At 42.2% G+C, this 23,726-nt stretch overlaps 1 pseudogene; it reads left to right on the top strand.

The window, feature by feature from the left end:
* Positions 1-23,726, top strand: part of LOC148501403 (uncharacterized) — a 97,163-nt pseudogene that overhangs the window by 5,775 nt on the left and 67,662 nt on the right.

The raw sequence follows: 23,726 nt of genomic DNA, 5'->3' as shown, positions 1-23,726 counted from the left end.
GTATACTGCGGGGCATAATGTGGCTTATTTTACTGAGAGCACATACATTTAAAACATATTAGGTTTTGAATTAGTGTAGATTTGGTACTGGTGAATGAGGCACAAAAGTAGGTGCTAGTGATTTCAAGTCAGTCTGGTCAGGAGAATAGAGCCCTCATTGCGTTGTTTTCCAGGAGGGGACTAAAACTTCTCTTTCAATGCAGGACCCCCAATGTTACTGGATCCCGACAAAGCAGCAATTAAATTTAAGACACCAGCAGCAGGTAATCAAATCAGCAAGATATATTCTTATCCAATCCCAGGAGAAGTCAAAGCAGCAAGAACAGGTAAGAGAGAGCGGCACATGATTGGTGGGCTTTCTGGCATTTATAGAGACCAACAGAGTAGTTTAGGCCATAACTCATCTGGAGTTGTGATGAGGGGGACTCCAGTGTTCACACTTGCCCAGGGTGCTAAAATGTCTAGTTACTGTATGGCACTGTATCTGTCTACCTGATATCTATTGATCTATCAATCTATTTATCTTTCTAAGTAAGTCTCAAAGTTTCTACAGTAAATGGCCAATATAAAAGGTGAATGAATTTTCAATACTCCCCTGCAGGATATGCACCTTATTCCACATTTTGGATCTGAATTGTTCATATATCTATGGCGGAATTTGGCTTTAATTGTTGCTGGTGTAATTCCCATTGTCATTTTTGTTTTGTCCAAATATCACCTACGATATCTGTTCTGTGCAAACTTCACTCTTATTATACTGCAACCACACTACAGCATTTGACACCATAGTCATCCCAGTTGTATTATTGGAATCTAAGGGGGAAATGTACCAAACCTGCTAAAGAGTAGAGAAGAGGACAAGCAGAGTAGTTGTCAATAGCAGCCAATCAGTTTCTAGCTAGCGTTTATCAAGTACATTCTATAAAATGATAGGTAGAAGCTGATTGGTTGCTATGGACAACTGCTCCACTATATGACTTCTCCACTGTTTGGAAGGTTTGATACATGATCCCCTAAATTTTGTGAACTTCAGAATGTACTTATTGAAATTTCTTGACATGTTGAAGCAAAAATCCTAGATCAAAGATAGTACTGTATGGCCGGGATATTGCAGCTGTATGAAATGCTATGAAGCTCTAATCTGTACTAAACTCTAGCTAGGGGTGTATTAATGCCAGAGAGGGCCTGTGTACAGTGGGCTCCCTTCTCTGAGCTGAGAGCCCCCCCCAGCCCCACAAATTACCTTGTGCCTGCAATCGTGTCCCTCCTCCTCCGTGGCACCATCTTATATGAGTGATATTGGGGAAGATGGCACACGCATAGAAGAGAGCAGAGGCGGAGTCTTTGCTTTCACTACACAGCGCCATCTTCCCATCTTCCTGATGGTGTCACTGGGAAGATGGCAACAAGGTGGAAGAGGGATCCGCTTGATAGCACAAGGTAAATATAATCTGGGTGCAAGGTGTGCAGTTCGGGGCCTCCCTGGACCCAGGGACCCAGGGGCCCATGTGCACAGAACACCCAGCACCCATTGTAAATACCCCTATGCCTCTGACCAGTATAATTTTGTTAGATATGTGCACCTTTATCTTCAAGCAATTGCAAAACCTATTGAAACTTTACTTTTATTGGTAAACAACATTCTTAAATTCCTACTTTTATCAACTGAAAATAATGAGATAATCCAGCACAAAAATCAATTTAAAGTTAACAAACCAAAATAGAACAAGAGACAAAATGGCAAGTAGAATGCACTGTATTATTTTCCATAATATAAGAATTGATCTTTTCAAGTCTGTTCTTACCCCATAGGAAAATAGTCCCAAAATAATAGGCAAACTAGTTCAAATCAGCCTTAAAGCAATTTAGAGTCTTGCATTATTTTCAATCTTTGTTATACCGAATAGATCTGAAATTTTTTCTTTTATTTTGTAATAGAACAGAAGCTTATCAGTATTCATTCCAGTATCTTAACCCCAGGCTCTAAATAATAGTCTTCTTAACCACTTAACTGGCTAATATTTCTTGAAAAAATGTCCCCATAATTGTAAAAAAAATGTATTAGCAAATTATGTAAATAAGACCTATTTAAACCTTATTCAATATAATGTTTTTAACAAAAATCTATTCATTACACAATGTGCTAATTAAAAAAATCACCATTTTGGGAAAATTTTTGAAAAAAAATAGTTTTTAGAAAAAAAACCTGATATATTATATATACACTGCAAAGGTACTATTCAAGCCAAGACTCTATTTTGTGCATATATTCTAGAAAGGGCACCAATGTGTACACTCAAGGACACAAATGTGACCCTAGGTGCCACCATTCAAGCAACTTAGGTGCCTACTTATCAAGTAAAATTTGCAGGATATTACTGAAAGTAACAGTTTGTGGGGGAAGATCTGCAAATATTAAGTATCCTCTGAATGTACCATGGAGGAACCACAGCAGATATAGGAGATATTATTGATATTATTATCATTATTATTATTATTATTATTATTATCCTTTATTTATATGGTACCACAAGTGTTCCGCAGCGCCTTACAAAGTACATAGACAAATAAGTGAACAAGCAACAAAGGACTTACAGTACAATACAATGCAGGATAAGGACAAGGTTTATATACATTGCTGCATTAGTGATCATAACACTCAAATAAGCAATAGGGTGTAAGCAACCAGGTGTTAGGTGCCCGAGAGAGGAGTAGATGACAGTATAAGGAGTAGCACAAGAGGGTAGAGGGCCCTGCTCATGAAAGCTTACATTTTAAAGGGGTGAGGTAGACAAACAGGTGTGACCCTGATGGGGTAGACAGGGAGGAAGAAGGAGCAAGTATCAGCAGGTTAGGATGAGAGCTGGAAGGCTTTGATGAAGTAGTGAGAGCCCATTTTGAAGATTTGTAGAGAGGTGGAGAGTCTGATAGGAAGAGGGAGAGAGTTCCAGAGGTACAATAGGGATCAGCACGGGCAAAATCTTGGAGGCAGAAGTGGGAGGAAGTAATCAGTTGGCAGGAGAGGCAATTTTATGAATATCCATTTGTAAATTTAATCAAGGATCACTCAAATTGGATGCTTCAATCTATCTAGTAATAACTATCCACTCCAACAGTCACAAACTGCAGTGATGACTAAGGCTGGGTACACACTGAAGTTATGTCGGTCCGATTTGGCCGATTTAGCCAAATCGAAATAACAAATTGGGCATATCACTTAGTGTGTATGTCCGACTTTTGCGCTTCCGCGGTCACATGCCATATCGTCCAGTCAGCCATGCATATAAATGAAGGATGGAACGAGTAATCATTCTGTCCTTCCTACATTACATCGCTGTAGTGTGTACCGGCAATCATGCGCTGTCCAAGGTGTCGCTCAACTGTGTACCTGGCATCAGATATATTGAGTCCTCTTTCTTATAAAGCTACACTGTATATGTTTGTATTTTGTTATACTTACTGTATGTTATTTGTTGTAACAGATGTTAATTAATGTAACTTGTTTAACAGTTGATAAATGCCATTTTACCATTTTAGTATGTATGGTTTTTAGTTTATACTAGCTGCATGACTATTGGTGGTTAATATAATCAGCTAACTTTATTTATTAAATAATATAAACTTGCCAGACTGCCCACTCTATGATTGTCACTAGCAACATGACAGGAGAAGACACCCATGAAAAGGAATCATTATCCTCAATTTATTCTTGTTAGGTTTTTCTATTTTTCTGTGTGTTTTGTCCTTTTCCTCTTTCCTTTATTTTTTGGGGAGAAGGGAGAGAACTGAGTAAAAATACAGTGAAAATCTCTAACCTTTTTCTGTTCTCAAGTTCATCCTAAACTCAAACGATCGGTCCCCAATGCTTCTTGGCTGCCATTACTGGTGCAGGCTGAATAGTATTAGATGTGTGATAGGGGATATAGTCACAATCCCGGCACATGGGATGTCGGTGTTTAGAATACCAGCACTGGAATACTGACACCTGTCAGAATACAGGCACCGGCATCTCTACCGGGAGGGTTAGGGGTTAGGGTTAGGCACTAGGGGGCGGGTTAGGGTTAGACACTAGGGGGGAGGGTTAGGTTAGGCACTAGGCAGGGATGGTTAGGGTTAGGCACTAGGGTGGAGGTTAGGTTCGGGGTGCGGGGAGGGAGGGTTAGGGGTAGGGGAAGTGTTAGGATATCTACCGACAGGTGTCAGCATCCTAACCATGTTCAGATGCCGGCGACGAGAATTTGACCCCCGGGATCCCAAGTGCCGGCATCCCGTACCCAAACCTGTGATAGTACATAGCAGTCTAGCTGTTTGTTTTTTACCACTTTTTTTCAGGTTAGGAAAAATGCTCAGTTTTTTAACCATAAAAGTTTACAAGCTGTTTTGTTACAGTAAAATTAAATACACACAACAAACTATAACTATTCAGAGCTCGATAAAAAAAGAGATGGTTGTGCAAGCTACAGAACACCAAAGCCTCAGTAAAATACTGTAATATATGCCAAACAAGTACTTTTGTGCAAAGCCCATAATGAAAAGTGGTGCACGATGGAATTGTCTTTGAGCCTTCCCACCAGTGGTGTAAGGGTGGGGAAAGCAGGACACGTGCCCTGTGCACCAACACAAAAAGGGCACCAGAGAGGGGTCTTAGATTCAGGTGCGGTCAGACTTGGCTGCATAATTCCCAGTGGGTAGAGCTGCCAGGTAGCCCTACACTATTTCTCTTGCACAGGGGCAGACCCACCAATGCCTCAGCAGCACCCCTTCCTCCCACCAATCATCAATTGTAGTCCTAAGGCATGCCGCACACCACATATCAGCGGTGTGTCTTCACAGCAGCTGGCTTCACTGACTGCAGCCACACATACTGGCATACTGAATACGGAGACCTGGTCAGCAGCCTCTCTCTCTGCTCCATACACTTAAACCCCGGCACCACCTACCACAATCCCAATGGGAACCACCTGTCAGTCTCTCACCAAGTGAGACCACTGCACAACCTACAGAGCCTCACCAGCAGGAACGCCACTAAACACTACTGTCGGTCTTTCACCCAGGTAGACCACTCCACCACCCATTGAGCTATGAGGAAAGTCCAGACAATAGGCTATGAGAATTCAACCAGAATTTTAAATTACAACCAGAATTTTAAATTACAATTTAAGGGGACCCATATTTTTAAATTTGACATTGGCAGCACTTACCTAGTTACACCTCTTCCTCCCACCCACTTTTATGTTGTATATTAGAAAGGACATGCATAGTTTAACATACCAAGCAGTTGAGCAACAGGGACAGCCGCTTTTGTGACTGAGGTGCTTGGTTTGTTTGGGCCTCCAAAAAACAAGCTGCTATTTGACTCAAGGTGGCTAGCATTGTTAATCATCTCTACACTGGGAAGATGTCATTATCATTCTCATCCTCCTCAGTCTCATCAGTGTTAACATTATCATTACACAATATTAGCTCATCCCCACTGGAATCCACTGTTACAGAAGTCTCTGTATTTTGTTGCATTTGGCAGCAAAGGTCTTCCTCATAGAATTTGTAGTTTATTTTAATGAACATTCATTTTTCCAAATTTTGAGGAAGTAGACTCTTATGCCGATTGCTCACAATGTGTGTGTCTGTGCTAAACACTTTTTTCTGAGTACACGGAGGGTTGGCAGCTTTAATACACCAAAGCTAGTTTGTCCAAGGGACTCCAAATTGCTTTTTTTTTATCCCAGTAATCAAAATGTCTGTGTGATATGCTATTTTGTACATTGTCATTAAAATAATTCTCTACTATTCTATTGATGCTTAGTGTACCAGATTAAATCCCAGTAGAGGTGGAAATATTGGAAATGTTATGTTTTACAGCGGTAAATTTACCCTTTATTATTAGAAGTTATGTTTTCATTAACATTATGAAATATTGTTTAGATTTGAGGTGAAATTCCTTAAATTTTATTTCACCTGTACCACCTTTAGTAGATGTTGAATTACTATCATGACTGCTGGTAGCACCTGCAGCACTAGTACTGAGTTGCTCTTAATGCTCTTCTATCGACTGATCCATAGCACTCCCAGTGCCCCTAGTATAAGCCTGGTGGCACCCTAATGATGTTATATTTTTTATATTTTTTAACACAAGTTTTATTGTACAATTTTATAACTGTGCCTGAACACCCAACAACTGCATCACAACACCCCTAGTATAAGCCAGGTGGCATCATAATAATGACATTATATTTTTTAACACACAAGTTTTATATAAAAAAATTTAATTAGTGCATGAACACACAACAAACTGCCTCACAGAGTCCCTAGTATAAGCTGGGTGTCACTCAAATAATTACATTATATTTTTGAACCCACAAGTTTTATATTACATTTTTTTAACAGTGCCTGAACACACAACAAACTACCTCACAGCACTCCTAGTATAAGGGTGGCATCTACATAGGGAATACATATGGGAGACTGGCAGTCAGAATGCACAGTGTCCCTGCCTTAAAAGTGCTCCTAATCATTTTTTTTAAGTGATCCTAAACCCACACCCTCTCTCTCCGGTCTTCAGTGTGAAATGGCACCTAATCATGAGAAAAGGACATAGTGCTATCCAAAACACGCAAGATCCAACGCCAGGAAAATTATATTTTGCCTCTTTTTGAGATTCAAACATGGCAGGAAGACTCGAGCCCTGGCTCGGTTCAACTAATAACCCCCAAGTTCGGGTGTGGAAACTGAACCACACATCTTTAGTCTAAAGTGATTTGAAACATGTGGGCGCGGTCCGTGACAGCCTTCGGATTGGCCAAACCACTTCTGAACTGCTGAGGAATTCATGAAATGGTGGGCTTTACATGGGAGGTTCTCTATTGGCTGATTCAAAGTGTTACCATATAGGTAATTGTTTAGAAAACACTATTTACTGGGTAATATTAAAGGGAAATTCTTTTAATTAAAATATTTTTAATGATTAAATCATTTTAACCACAGTTTATATATATATATATATATATATATATATATATATATATATATAGTAAAGATTAAATGAAATAGTTTTCATTGTATAAGTTAAATGACCAGATAATTAATTAAGTTAGTTTTTTTATATGTGTGCATATGGCTGTATAAACGTGTTTTAAGACTGAGTCATTGTGTATCCTGAAACAGGTTGAATTTGCATATACTAGTAGGTATTGAGATTAGGAACTCAAATCAGAATAGGCTTTACTTTAATCTACATTGGTGGCAAGACAGTACTGTAGATAATGTTTTTGTCAACGAGAGGTTTACCTAGTTTTATGGAAGTTCAAAGAAGTGGAAGCTATTATCAGAGTCTTGAACTAATTGGAATTTTATGTAACAATGGATTGAAGGATAATTTGGTTATTAGTCTTTGTCACTGGCCAGGGTCTCAATAAAATGAAAAAGGATATTCCTTTGGTGGAAGTGACATATCCATACTGTAATGTACAGAACATAGGGAATACCCCCTGGTAGTCATTTTGAAGCATATCATGATTCTGGTTTTATCTTGATTTCACCATACCACAAGAAAATCCCAGATAGATGGATAAAATGAGTGGTATAAATATGAAGGGTCAGCCTGCAGTTAAGCTGAGTAGATATGCCTCCTGGTGCTCTGCTTAGCAGGTGGAGTTTCTGTAAGACTTAGCTGCATTGTGACATCATGATGTCACATTGTGCAGCTACATACTGGTTAAAACACTGACACGAGGAGCCGAGGACACCATCCAGTTGTTGATCTTACAGCTCTCCTGGTGTAGGCGGCATCAGGCTTGAGCATTGGCAGACATGGTCATGTGGAGACCAGTGGCAGCCATAGTAGGTGGGGCAGCCAGCAACACCTGGGGCAGCAGCAGCCTGCCTTCTCCTCCACGAAGAGCAAGCAGTACCAGTTGAGAAACGTGGCCCATATGTGGGTGCTGAATAAAGCATTCTCCCAGCTAAAGACCAGCCTGCCCTCCCAAGCTGGACACCCTCTGCCTTGCCTCTAGCCGCTGACAGCCCAGCACCAAATCCACACCTGCTGCTAGGACACAGGGGGAGGTGAGGTGTGGGGTAAGCATATTGTGTATGGGGCAGGGGCATTACTGTGTGACATAATGTTATAAGGGACATTAATGTGTGGCATAATGTTGTAAAGGGCACTATTGTGAGGCATAATGTACTATAAGGGGCACTACTACTGCATGGCATCATTTGTAAAGGGTATTCCTATGTGGCATTATGTGTAAGGGGCATTAGTGTGTGGCATAATGTTTTAAGGGGCACTATTGTGTGGCAAAAGTGTTATAAGGGTTATAAGGGGCACTACTACTGCATGGCATAATTTGTAAATGGCATTACTGTGTGGTATAATGTGTAAAGGGCATTACTGTGTGGCATAATGTATTATAAGGGGCATTACACTGTGTGACATGTGTAAGGGTATTTACTGTGTGACATAATGTATAATGGGCATTACTGTGTGGCATTTGAATAAGGGGCACTATTACATTGTGGCATAATGTGTATAAGGAGTACTACCATGTGGCATAACATGAATGGGCTCTGTGAGGCATAATATGAATGGGCTCTAGTGTGTGGCACAATGTGAATAAGAGGCACTACTGTGTGACATAACTTGAATAAGGGCCACTACTGTGTGATGTAATGTGAATAAGGGGCACTGCTGTGTGACCTAACATGAATAAGGGACACTACTGTTAGGTGTAAGGTGATGAAGGAGCACTAATGTGTGGTTTAATGTGACTAAGGGACACTACTGTGTGGCATAATTTTAATTGGTGGTATTATTGTTTTTTACAGCGTGCACTCTTCCTGCTTCAACTATGGATGTAGCACCAATGCTCGTTATGTACACAGGGATCCAAAAGTTAGGCTGTAGGAGGGGAGGGTTAGGGTTAGGCTGCAGGGAAAAGTGGGTTAGGGGTAGAGTTTGGGGAAAGGTTAGATTACTTACCTGCAGGCGCCATGATGCTGACCACCAACATTGTGTGCACCAGGATCATGTACCTATACAAAGCAAATTATATCAATGTATGATATAATATCAATATCAGATTTCACAACTGAAGCACAGGCCATTTAACAACACAAACTGTATAGACTGTGCACTTCTTATTTAACCTTGAAAGTTGTGAGAGCTAAGGTAGAGGGGCCAAGAGACTTGATAAGTTGCAGACACTTATTTCTATGAGTTTGCTACAAGGTCTGTGATTAGTCAAGTCTATTTTTTTTGTCCTGGTTATATTACTGGAGAATGAGAAGAAAGGATGTAATCTATGTTGGGAGATATGATGATGTGATGTCTATTCCAGTACATGAAAATGTGCCTGAAGAAGTTGTTGAAGTCCAGCATCCCCCGCTGCAACCTAGACCCAGAGATCCCCGAGTGGCACACTCCATTACACAAATCAAAGAGAAACAAAAAAACTATGGATAGCCAAACTAACCTAATTAACCATATTGTGCACCAGTTAAAGCATTTGCAATGCTTAGGAAACCAATTAACTAGTGCTTTACACTGCAGTGCAATAGGTCTGGAGCAATTATATTATAAACATTACAAATTCTGCTGCCATACAGCCACTAAACAACTCAGAAAGGAAGTGCAACTCCAGCATAGCTAGTATTGGCACACAAATGCATAATCTACTTGTAAGCAGGTTACCTGTGTCTTCAAAATCTCATTACCCACAACTTCTAGGTATGGCGCTCACTCAAGGGGTTGGTTGAACCTGAGGCCACTTTTTCAGAGCTGTCTTATGGGTTTTCTGCAAAACCAAAAGAGATACAGTAGATATACTTATTTGGTTGAAATCTTTATAGTGTTGAAATAAAAAGCATGCCTTTTACTATTTCAATTTCAGTATATTTCATTTTTATATTACACATATTTGGGCCTGATTCTAAGATGCACATAAGTCTGAATGTGGAAACTTCTAGCAATGTGACTGCACCTAGCATGTGACCAGGGCTGCTGTCAGAAATTGTGGGGTCCAGTACAGATGGAACATCCTCATCCCTGGCCTCTGACCCATTGGACGTAAAGAGGTCCAACAAGCCCTGGCGCCCAAAACAAGCACATGCCCCTTCCCACATGACACACACACACATATATATAGGTGTGATATGACTTACCTACATTCTGAAGATTGACATTCAGTATGTCTACACCAGAATATCGACAGGTACTCAATGTATTCCTTTAGCAGCAGACTTGCACTTACCCTGTTATCCAATGTCCTATTAGTGCAGCCCTTGATCTCCTTACTATACTGAATTTTACCTAAATGCATGTCAACATATTGGTTGTTGATCAAATGACAGTCAACATTCTGACTGATGGCCTTCTTAATGTCGACCGGTTACCATATATATATACATTATATGCGGACATTATACATTTCTATACAGGATTAAATTTACTCTATTTTCTTCATCACAACAGTGAGTGCTGGTCCTTAATTTCATTCTGTATTTCACGGAATGGGTGAGTGTATCATGTGTGTTTGTGTTTGAATTATACCACACTGTAGTGCCCCCGTTCACATCTTGCCACACTGTAGTGTCCCTTGTCATATTATGCCACACTACAGTGCCCCTTGCCACATCATGCCGCAAAGTGCTGCCACTCAAACCACCCCACTTCTACCTGTGGTCTCTGTTAGAAGTCCACTCTCCATCTCCTCTGGCTCTTCTGTTCCTGGCGCGCTCCTCTCCATCAATCCCTGATGGTAGTGGATAGATCCCCTTCAGTATTTGTACCCTGACCCGCATATTAAGAGAGGAGGGGGCCCGTGTTCACTCCCCGTCCGGGCACCCCTACTCTCTACCTGACTGCCATCACCAAACTGACAGCAGCGGTAGACTCCGGGAAATAGAGTGTGCCCAGAGTCTAATGCGCATGCGCAGATCACTAGGACAATGGTGTGGAAGCCATTTTACAAATGATTTCCTACTGCGCATGCACAAAATGTGTGGCGGATATTTTCGAAGTGTTTTCTGTAGCGCTACTCCATGGGACATTGGAGACGTAAGAATCAAAAAACAGTGTGGGTGCAGGGTGCGCTGTGTGGCCCCCCCCTGTGGATTCAGGGGGGCCTGTATGCACCACACACCCTGCACCCATTATAAATATTCCCCTGACCCTGACATTATCAGTTACTGTCCAACATCATTCCTTACCATCCACGTGGACATAGAGAGGGAATATAAACCTGTGGCAAGCAAAGTGAGCCACCGTTTTCGAAGCATTGTGAGTGATGTGAACCCGCGAGAGGAAACGTTTCTTCTTTTGGTGGACTTTATGGGCATGAAACCACACTTCCGCCTCCACATCACTTCCAGGTACAAATACTGAAGGGGATCTATACACTATCATCCCTGACAGCTCAGCTTTCTCTTTCCATCAGTCTCATCCTTCTGGGCACTCTTAGTTACTTTCAGCATCCTGGCAGTAGGTGCTGCCGGGAGATTTAGTTTTTAGTACTGCTGTAGTGGCAGCACCAGGAGTCCATAGCTGAGCAGCGCTGATCCTTCACCCCAGGAAGGGCCTGCTCCAGGATGCTGCAGCTCCTTTTTACCTTTAAGTAGTGGACGAAACTAGAGTAATGGGCCTGCTGCCTACCCCACCTCCCAGACAACTGAGCATTGCAGACTGATAGGGAGGCCTAAAGCATGCCTATCACTCTGACAGTGGTGAGATCACCAGCACACTGCGGGCCTCCTCTGAGCCAGGGACTAGTACATTACTACTGGCTTTAGCCCCCTGATGGCAGTCCTGCATGTGACTGCACATAACATATGCATCTTAGAGCAGCTACGAAAGATTCTGAGTAGTACCTCTGTTGCTTCTCAAAGATGTTGTAATGGACATTACAGGGTGGCACATAAGAGAAGTGTCCTGTGTGGGTGTTGCCAGAGTTACATACATCCTATTCCGAGTTGCGTCTATGCACAGCGAACGTAGTGCATTACTACTGAATTCAGCTGTCCCGTGGATGGAGGGCTGGGGGTGCTGCAATTGCATAGATGCGTTCAACTCAGAATAGGGCAAATAGGACTTACAATCACAGTAGGCTCCTGGAATCGCCCTTGTGTATATATATTTTCTAACTATGGTTAGGTACTCTATATATTTAATCTATTGTGTTTGGGTTAAAAAAAATTCAAAGTCAATGTAATATTTTGTACATTTAACAACATGGGGTGTGATTCAGAGCTGTACGCAAAGGCGATTATCCACACAGATCTAACGACTGTTTGCCATTGCGCATGTGCATAAGCCACACTGCGTGTGTGCATCGATTTCATTGCGACTACAGAAACACAGAGGAATCCATCCCAGAGTGAGTGACAGGTTGTTAGTGTGTGGGGGTGGTGACGGGGTGGTCTGAAAAAAGCAGACGTGTCATCCTGTCTGAATGCCGTTTCATGGGTGTGTGCATAAATTAGTCACTATGATTGTATACAGAGCTCTGCGTGTCAGAAGAGCTCCCAAGGCTGCGGCAGGTCAGACTTCAATGTGTGTCAATGTTACCGATAGTTATGCAGGTAAGCAACGTAATACGCATATGAGAAGGCAGCAGTGGCCGTCTTTATGCTCGGGTAAGCTTTGCATGTGCCCAAGCATGTTACTGTTATTGGAGCTACACACCTACCAACTTGTAGGCATCTTCCAATAGGTTTTAGTTAAGAAAACCGATCCATGCTTAAGTAAATGCAGTGCTTATGAAATCTAGGCATGGACTGCGTCGATTTCAAACCACCAGATAAACTAACACTTACAGTGGTAAATTTAGCCCATAGCGTATATTACAAGCTCTGTTAGAATATAACGATGCCAGTTTCATTGCCTAACAATTAAAGAAACATGCTTTCCCATAATAGAGCTTAAAGACTTGTTTAAATATTAATGGTTTAATTTGCAGTCAGGACAACAACAAATTGCACTGTGTTAATCTCTTCTGGCGATATATAAGCAGCACAATTAGAAAAAAAATCCTCTTCCTATTCTGTTTTGCAGACGAATTGAATATAATGGGCTATTTGAATGATAAAAAATGACATCCGTTGTGTAATGTTTCTACTTAATAGACTTCACAGTGATTTGCGGAATCTGATAATTTGAAGTAAGAAAACCGTTAATGAAAAGTGTCTTTAACAATCATTTCAGGTGCCTGAGGGAGATGGCTCCACATGGGGTAAATACAGCTGCTGATTGACGAAGATCTTATAACATGAGAGGATTGAATTGTGCACAGGGTTTATTTGCATATGGTGCTGCTGAAAAAATGTGAAGCAATCTATTTCTGCTATAAGTATTTCATAGTGAAAGCAGGATTAGTACTCGTTGTCCCACTTTGGCAGAAAATGCTTGGAAATAATTTACTTGCAAAATCATTTTCTTTCTTATGCTTTTTTTGTTAGAAAAGTTAAGAAATCTGGGATTATTTCCTATTGTATAATCATTTAAAAGAATGAAAAGAAAAAATACATCCCATCTCTAAACTGACAAGATGTAATTTTCACTTGGAGCATGCTATAAATGTTTCTATAATTTCCAAACAATACAAAAACTAAATTAACAAGCCCAGGGCCATAACTAGGGTGGTGCAGCCAGTGGGCACAGTCAGGGACATTTCTAAAGAGGAGAGGGCCCGTGTGCAGTCTCCAACAAACACGGGCCCCCTCCTCTCTGTCTGGCGGCCGGCAGCACACTGAGCTGTGCGCGGCCAGCACCGGAGTTATAGACTCTGGGCAATAGAGTGCGCCCAGAGTCTATAGAGTATGCACAGGTCAGCGGGAAAATGGCCATGGCGGCCATTTTCCCTGTACTGTGCATACACAAACGACGGGAAAATGGCCGCAGCAGCTATTTTTAAGTCTTTTTTAGAGAGGAGGACCCCCACTCCTATGTGGGACTCCAGAGAGGTAAGTATGCTATGGGCGCAGGGTGTGCGGTGCGGGCCCCCTGGACCCAGGAGCCCGTGTGCCCCGCACACCCTGCACCCATTATAGACACGCCCTTGGGCACAGGGCACCGCAGGGCAGGGGGCGCTGTTTGGGTCTATTAATTTTCCTATTTATTATTATCACTTGTAACTTCCTCTTCTTTTATCCACAGCATCCTGGCCTCCCCTGTCTCTTCCCTGGTCCTTCCCCATTTTCAGGTGGACTACCTTATGTCCCTATTTAAAAAATGGGGAGTGGGTGGCGCCAATGCTCTCTCTGACACAAGGCAATAAAAAATCTAGTTACGGCTCTGAACAAGCTAATGTATACATGCCCCTAATACAGAAAAAGAATCAAAGCTTGGGAAATGACCAAATATAAGGAATCCCTTGAATGCAGAATGTAGAACGTAGAATTTAATGTTTTCTTCTACAAGCACGTACTCAGCAAGCACTAAGGGGCGGATTCAGAGCCTGATTCAGAGATGGATGCTAATGTAATTTTCACGCAGATCGAGCGATTGCTTGTCATTGTGCATGCGTATGCATCGCAGTGTGCAGTGTGCGAAGGCAGCACTGTGATCACACAGGCCATGGAGACCCATCACAGAGTGATTGACAGGAAGTGAGTGTTTGGGGCTGTTGACGGGGGTGGTCAGCAAAACGCAGACGTGTCTCGCGGTTTGAACGCCATTACATGGGCATGCATAAATTAGCTATTGCATACGTAGCTCTGCGCATCAGAAGAGCGCCCAAGGCTGCAGCAGGTCAGACCTGCTGCAGGGGTAAGATGGCCGCCAATGTGCTTTGATGTTACCGATACTTTCACAGGTATGCGTCTTCACACGCAGGTAAAAAGGTAGCAGTGGGCGTCTTTATGCTCCGGTGTTCTTTGCTAACATTAGCATATTTTCGCTGCTGCATTCCATATGAAATCGCAGCTGTGAACGCATTAGCGTCTATCTCTGAATCAGGCCCTCAGTTCAGAGATGGACGTAATGTCGATGTTTACGCAATTGAGCAATTATCGGTAATCTGCTCATGTGTATGAGTCACACCGTGCATACGTCAAGTTTAATTTTGTCGCTCATAGTGAGGTTTAATTCGCAAAGTGATTGACAGACAGGAACAGTTTGTGGGCAGCAACGGGGAAGTGGTGTGTCGCGACCATTTTGGGTGTATCTCAGCCTGCTTCTGTGGTTATTTCTCTGGCGTCGTAGTCAACATGACCATTCTGCACGACCAAAGAGTTACTCAGAGGGTCGATTATCACTGATCTGCGAATGATGATGCATCTTTCTACACGCTTGGATTACAAAGCCGCCAGTGGGCGTCTCAATACAAATCCAGACCACCGCGACATTTGCATAATTTTGCTCAGACACTGTCTACAAATTTGCATCTACAACAGTATTAGTGTACATCTCTGAACAGGGTCATGGATCCACTATTCATATATAAAATAATTCATGATAAAAATAAGTACAATAATTATAGCTTAAACCTGTAAAGTTTAAGAGTACAGGAAAAAGATATACATGATATATACATATTCTAACCACTAATTAAGAAGAACCTGCAGTCAGCGCCGTAACAGGGCTCAAATGTACCCTGTGCCGGCCCATCCCCTGAATGTCCGATGTCATCACGTCGCACGCATGATGTCATTACACTGCCACTGAGAGGGTGGGACTGGCAGAATGGGGAAGTGCAGCGCTGACCAAAGCGTTCTAAGGACACTCCAATCGGCTGTACAGGCTACAGGGTGCCTGTCTGAAGTGTCTAATGGAAGCCCTGGGGGTGCTGCAGCAGCGAACCTGACTGCAGGCTGCAAAGCAGTTCAAAGCAACTAGCTGGTCAGAAGCAAAGGCCATGGGGTAGCGATGGTGCAACCCACAGAACCCTGCATACTGCATACTTACGGCCCTGCCTGCAATAGCACTGACTGTGTAGTACCATTCTCATGCCATTTGGATGAATGTTGGGTTCTTAATAATAATTCTAAGTCTAATATCTGCAGAAATATCTGCATTACACTGTGCTATCCCCTAGTGACACCCCCTCCCGCAAGGGCGTGTGCCTTCCCCATCCGGAGCCCCCTCCTCTCTTCCCGGCGGCCGGCAGCCGACTATCGCGGCTGGCCAGCCACCGGAGCATTAGTAGACTGGGCACTAGAGTGTGCCCGGAGTCTACTGAGCATGCACAAAATGCCGGAAAAATGCACGCAGCGGCTATATTTCCGTCTTTTTGTACAGCTCTGACACCTGGCGTGGGACCTCGGAGAGGTAAGTCTTAAGTAGTATGGGTGTACCCGGGAGCCCTGTGCACCCGCACACCCTGCACCAATTATAGATACGCCCCTGCCCACCCCCTAAATCCACACTGCTAAATCGACAAAGCATTGGCTGGCCTAGGAGATGGATATGAATAGGAATACAATGGCAGAAATATCAGGGTAAAAATTGTTGTAGTCACTGCTAGCATTTTAATAACAATACTGATATATTTTTATATATGTTGAAATAAAACTATGCATTGTTAATGCTTTCTGGTAGTTAATAAAAAATTCTATGAAAGAAAATAAGTGGCCCTTGCATGGGGCTTTCATGTGAGTTTCCCAAAACCTACCAAGCTGGTCACCATTGATGTAGTTGAATATTATAAACACAGAAAGTTACACTTTCAAACAGTGGATTTAAGTTGATAAATTGTTGTTACAAAGCACCAAGCAGTATACAGTAAAGTCAAAACAATTGTCCGAAATTATAGAGGAGTCAACACATACAGTAGTTGAAGATACATTACAATCAATAATGCTTATTTAGAAAACAGAGCACATGCATCTGGCTACTTTAATTGTGCAAGTGCACCAACTAGTCCCCCAAGGTCAATTTATTAAGCTACTGTTGTGTCAGTCGGTGCCTATCTTATAATAAAACACATTAACATGCTTAATACTCCACAGCCCTTGGGTTTGTTGCAGAGCAGATGTGCCTAGTTTTGAAAGTTTGGATGTTCAACAGAAAATACACATGGTGGAAAAAGTGAAAAGTTACTTCAAAGTCTAAAGTACTACCACTTTAGATGCACCACAATCCCTCCATGGGTCAGTGTAAACTTTTGTACTCTAATGGTGCATACACACTAGACGATATGCTCCCTGAGCGATATCGTCTAGTGTGTCCCCGGCAGGCTGTGCTCAATGTCGTTCATGACATTGAGCACAGCCGCTGAACGATATCATTAGCGATATCGTTCAGCGCCGGGCTCTCTCACCCATTCCCTGACATGCAGCAACCTGACGAGGTCGTCAGGTTGGCCTGCATGTCAGCCCGATGAACGAGGATGACGAACGACCCGCGGGAACGCGCGTCGTCGTCATCGTTCATCTTTTTTGTGTTAAAAATGGACAATAAAGTGGATGACTGAACGATAACGATATCGTTATCGTTCAGTCGTCCACTTTAATCGCCCAGTGTGTACGCACCATTAGAGATTCTGATTTTTTGGGCCTCAAATTCATGCACTTAATAAAAGGTGTGTGTATGCATGATTTTAAATCAAATCATTTACACTGTAAATTTGAACTGTTGCAGTTATAAATAAGTGTTGGTTTTCCCGGGGGTTTGAAACCGTTATACATCACCAGATATTTTTGCCATCAAACTGCTGGTTTGCTATATAACAGTTTGGATGGTCATTTCTGAACAGCCAGCAGTTTACAAATGGCCAAACCGCTGGTAGTATGATCAAATCCCCTGGTAAAAAATGCCACACAATCACTATAAACTGCAGCATCTGACTAATAAGAATGTGAGTAATGGCAATATACATAATGAGTACAATCATTAGGTATTGAAAAAGTAGCATATAGCATTTAGAATTTCTGAGCAATATTATTCAATTGTTATATTAGAATGCAAAATTAATGTTTATTTTTAATTGTATTAACTTGATTGTTCAAATTATAAATGTATTGTGTTCCTCTCCTTCTGATTAGCCAGAAAGTTCTAACAGCATGTTTTCTGAGCTATCTCGCCTGTCCAAAGTACCTAATCTTTTTCAGCGGTTTTGCGGCAGGTTTCCAGCATTTTGTAGAAACACTGAGCTCATTGAGAGAAGCTTGCATTCTAAAGTGAGGCTTGAATTCTTAAGTGAATTGTGAGTTTGAAACAGAAGCAGGTGAGTATTCTGAGTATTATCTGCCTATCTATACAAGAATTGTAACTTAAGGGAGAAATCTGTGTGTGAATTTTGGTTGTGTCTGTATCTGTTCACACTCAGTAGAGCTTGCTCATTGAAAGAAGCTTGCATTCTAAAGTGACTTGTGAGTTTGAAACAGAAGCAGGTGAGTTATTATACACAAACAGTAACATATATTTTCAACACAACTTACATCTGAGACAATGTTTGGCCTAGTGCAGTACAGGGGATGTAATGCATTTGTTTTACAGGAAGAATGCTGGAGACTCAGCTGCTCTCCAATCTGTAAGCAAGTTTCTCTGCTGCAGGAGAAGATAGCAAAACTTCATGCTGAGATATGTAGGATGTCTGTGTCCTTGAGGCCACCACTGCCTCAGAGAGCCCCCCGAAGACATACCGCTTGGACTACTGTGGGCTCTGAAAGGCAGAGATTTCCAGAGGGACACAGACACCTCCCACAAGCTTTGACACTGCAAAACTCATATGCTACTTTTGCAGGACTGGAAGGTACAGCTAATACAGGCAATACATAACAGGAAGACATGGAGTCTTCCACTGACTATAGAAAAAGGAATAGGAACAGGAAAATGACATCTTCAAAAAGGACTACACTTCTCCCATTATTAGAGGAGTACACCTGGGAAACACTGCTGAAGTAGAGAGAAAAGTAAGGTGTTTACCTGGCGCCACAGCTCCAAGGGATAAAGAGTGCATGTTGAGAATTGTGAAGGCAGCAAGAAAAGATGGAGAGGTCGATGTCATTGTCCACCTAGGGACAAATGACCTGGCTAATGCTGAAGACATGGCAGAAAAAGATGAATTCAGGAAGTTAGAGACTGCTCTAAAGCAGGTGGCAACCACTGTAACTTTTTCAAAAGTATTGCCAGCATACAGAGCGGGAAATAGAAATCATTGCATCAGAAACTTCAATGTTTGGCTACAGAAATGGTGTTAAGAGGATGGATTTGGATTGACAGTCCATAGCAATGCCATCTGACAAGATAGAAGCTTATACAAATATGATAGCCTGCACCCATCTTCAAAAGGAACTAGAATACTGAGTGAACAGTTTGAAAGCTTCACCAAGAACTATTTAAACTAGAAGAGGAGGACAGTGAACCAAACATGAAAAAAAAAATCTGCTCCCCCAATAAAAAGGTATTTCTGCTGGCAAATGGAACAAGAAACATATCCACAGCAACAGAAGATAATTCAGAACAAAACCAAATAAACCTAGGCAGAGAGATGAACATACCTAGGAACAGGAGAAATAAGCAAACAAATAAAACTATAAGAGCAATGTGTGCAAATGCTAGGAGCTTAGGAAATAAAATCCCTGAACTAATTGCAATACTGACATGGGATGATCTGGATATTGTGGCTATTACGGAGTCATGGTGCAATGAAAATCATGACTGGGACATAGCTATACTGGGATATAGAGCCGTAACTAGACGTTTTGGTGCCCTGTGCCAGAAAGAGCATTGGCGCCCCCCTCATTTTTCAAAGGGACATAATGCACCCAAAAAATTGCCATGGCTCCATGGGGAAGGGCCAGGGAAGAGATAGGAGAGGCCAGGAGATGCTGGGGATGAAATAAGAGGAAGCTACAAGCAAGAATGATATAAAACAGAAATTTGACAGGCCCAAACAGCGCCCCCTGCCCTGTGGTGCCCTGTGCGATGGCACCAGCCGCACTACCCTAGCTACGGCCCTGCTGGGATATACCTTATTTAGGAAGGACAGAATGGGAAGAATAGGAGGAGGATGTATGTCAAGGAAAGCATAAATACTACATTAATACATAGTATTGAAGAAAAAAACTAGTCCCTTTGGGTGACTATAGAAACAGGGGAGAAAGTGATTCTTCATATTGGGGTGATCTACAGACCACCAGGTCAGGAAGAGGAACTGGACAATAAACTACTGTAGGACATCACTAAACTGGCATTAAAAGGAGAGGTTATAATCATAGGAGATTTTAATCTACCCGATATAAACTGGGAGGTGTCTGTGGCAAGTTCCACTAGAAGTAGGGACATCCTGAATTCATTGCAGGGAGCCTCCCTCTGAGGGAGCCCACTCGGAAAGACTCAATATTAGACTTAATACTTACAAATGGAGACAGAATATCTGATGTAAAAGTGAGTGAAAACCTGGGATCCAGTGATCATCAAGCAGTATGGTTCAGAATAAAGACAGATACTGACTCACCCCATACAAAAACAAAGGTGTTAGATTTTAGGAAGGCTGATTTTGTAGGAATGGGAAGATGTGTAAGCGAATCTTTGGCAGAGTGGAGGAACTAGAAAGGAGTGCAGGTGAGGTGGGAAAATTTAAAAAGTGCAATATTAAAGGCAACAGACCTTTGTATCAAAAGGGTTAGGAAAACCACAAGGAAAAGGAAGCCAGTGTGGTTTGGGAAAGAGGTAGCAAGTATTGTGAAACCAAAAAAGATGGCCTTTAGGAAATACAAGCAGATGCAAAATAATGAAGACAAAGAGGAGTATCTTGTAAAACAAAAGGAGGATAAAAAGTAATCAGATGTGCAAAGGCAAAAGCTGAGGAGAAAATGGCACAGTAAGTGGGTAAAGGGGGCAAAACTTTATAAGTATATAAGCGATAGGAGAAAAACAAAAGGTGGAATAAAAAGATTAAAGACAGAAAGAGGGAGTCTTGTTGAGGGAGACAATTTAATAGCTGATCGTCTTAATAATTATTTTTTTTCAGTATTCACTACTGAGAGGGAAAGGGACCACAGTTGAGTTGCATTTGTAATCAGAAAAATGAGGTAGAAACAAGGACATTTACAGAGGAGAAGATCCTAACAGAACTCTCAAAACTGAAAGTGGATAAATCAATGGGGCCAGATGGGATACATCCAAGGATACTAAAAGAGCTTAAAGGGGTGCTGGTAACACCATTAACAAAATTATTCAACCAGTCACTAGCTACTGAAGTAATACCAGGGGACTGGAAAAGAGCAAAAGTTGTCCCACTGCACAAAAGTGGAAGCAAGGAAGAGGCAAGCAACTACCGACCAGTGAGCCTTACATCAGTAGTAGGGAAATTGATGGAAACACTCTTAAAAGAAAGAGTTGTAGATTATCTCAAATCAAGCAATTTGCAGGACCCCAAACAGCATGGATTTACTGGGGGAAGATCATGTCAAACAAATCTTATTGACTTTTTTGACTGGGTGATTAAGGAAACAGATAAAGGGGGGGCCATAGATATAGCTTATCTAGACTTTAGTAAGGCTTTTGACACTGTTCCACATCGCAGACTGTTACATAAACTGGAAAGCATGGGATTGGATACAAAGATATTTGAATGGATAAGATCCTGGCTGCAGGATAGGAAACAGAGAGTTGTAGTAAACTCAGGGATCTGTACTTGGACCAGTGCTTTTTAATATCTTTATTTGTGACATTCAACAGGATAGACACACCAGGAGGGGTAAAACAAATGATTGATGATCTAGGTAGACTAGAGGAATGGTCAAGAATATGGCAACTACAGTTTAATGCCAAAAAATGCAAGATCATGCACTTGGGTCTCAAAAATCCAAAGGCTAAATATAGTATTAATGGCACTATACTGGAAACTACTGAAGAGGAAAGGGATCTAGGAGTCACTATTTCAGGTGACTTAAAGGCAAGCAAACATTGTAACAAAGCAATGAGGAAGGCAAGTCAGATGCTTGGTTGCATAGGGAGAGGAATCACTAGCAGAAAGAAAGAAGTGATAATACCACTGTATGGGTCATGGGTATGTCCTCATCTCGAATACTGTGTTCAGTTCTGGAAGCCATATCTCCAGAAGGATATTAATACATTAGAGACTGTACAAAGAAGGGCAACTAAAATGGCGCAAGGTCTACACCACAAAACGTACCAGGAAAGACTAAAAGATCTTAATATGTATAGTTTATGTAATATGTATAGTTTGGAGCAGAGAAGGGATAGGGGGGACATGATAGAAACGTTCAAATATATAAAGGGTTTTAACAAGGTAAAGGAAGGAGACATTCTTCAAAGAAAGAGAAGTATTAGAACAAGAGGACATGTTCTGAAACTGGAAGGTGGTAGGTTCAGGGGAAATTTGAGGAAAAATTACTTCACAGAAAGGGTAGTGGACAAGTGGAATAGCCTCCCATCAGAGGTGGTAGAGGCTAAGACAGTAGAGCAATTTAAACATGCATGGGATAGACATAAGGATATCCTTCAGAAGAAGTAAGGATCAATAAGGGTTGAGGTAATAATATGTTTAAAAATGGGGCAGACTAGATAGGCCAAGTGGTTCTTATCTGCTGTCAAATTCTGTTTCTTTAAATTGAGAGGTTTCTATCTCTTACATTTGCACCACCCTATTTAATAAAATTTGCTCCTTATGTGTGTTTTGAAAGTTTGGTGGGAATTCACTTTCATCCCTGGGGCCATATCTTGTCAGGACTGTGACTATTTCAGTACGTAAAGATAAACTACATTTGCCAAAGTTCCATTGTGGTCATTGGAGGAGCTATCCTGGTTGCTGGCATTTCCACATACAGGAGGTAGAGAGTTAAAATGATCATCTGTCTCAAAGGTGTTATCATGTTCTGGGATTTCTGATTGCTTATTATTTCAAACCTGATTCCATTTGGGTCACATGTTCTGAACTTCACAGACCCATAGTATAAAGCCTGTTACTAACTGTGTCTGAGTGTCTGTGCAACGTTACTTTCAAGTCTTTCTTGGACTCCTGCCAGATCCCTGCTGTGCCTGTGGTTTGCTGTGGACTTTGCTATATCTCTGCCCGTGTTCTGGTTAGACTTCTGATACTGGGTTCCAGCCGTACTACAGAGCTCAGTATTGCCATTGCGTAAGTATTGTTCTTCTGCTCCATTGCTGTGGTTGCATCCCCTGCTGGATTATTTACTCTGCCTGTTGTCTTATACTTCCGTGGACATTGAACTCACCCTTACTACAGTTGTCAACTGCACCGTTACAGTTATCATTGCCGGACCCTTTGTGCATCGCGGGGCTCAACCCCGCCCGCATTTCCGTCACGCCGCAGGGCTCAACCCTGCTCTGGACCCTCACTACATTGCGGGGCTCAACCCTGCTCTGGATCCTCGTCACGCTGCAGGGCTCAACCCTGTTCTGGACCTTCACTGCATCACAGGGCTCAACCCTGCTCCAGATCTTTACTACATCACAGGGCTTAACCCTGCTCCGGATCTTCACTGCATTGCAGGGCTCAACCCTGTCACGGATCTTCACTGCATCACAGGGCTCAACCCTGCTTCACATCACAGGGCTCAACCCTGCCTCGGATTTTCACCATGTCTCAGGGCTCAACCCTGCAGAGAAGCCCTGATCCCTCCCTCCCATCACAGCTACCACTGGCTGCCTACTAGACACAGCCGCAGCCTTACTTCTCTCACAGCCAGTGCTGTAGTGATGCACGATTGTTATGAATCCCAAGGCCTGCTCCGTGTGAACCCCTTAAAACCCAGGCTAGTGACGTCTTCCGCCAATAACAACTGCCCGTTGTTCCCTTAGAACT

This window comes from Taudactylus pleione, unplaced genomic scaffold, assembly GCF_031769625.1.
Source record: "Taudactylus pleione unplaced genomic scaffold, aTauple2 ptg000519l, whole genome shotgun sequence".
In the NCBI taxonomy this organism is placed as follows: domain Eukaryota; kingdom Metazoa; phylum Chordata; class Amphibia; order Anura; family Myobatrachidae; genus Taudactylus; species Taudactylus pleione.
This window is presented reverse-complemented; position numbering and strand designations above follow the sequence as displayed.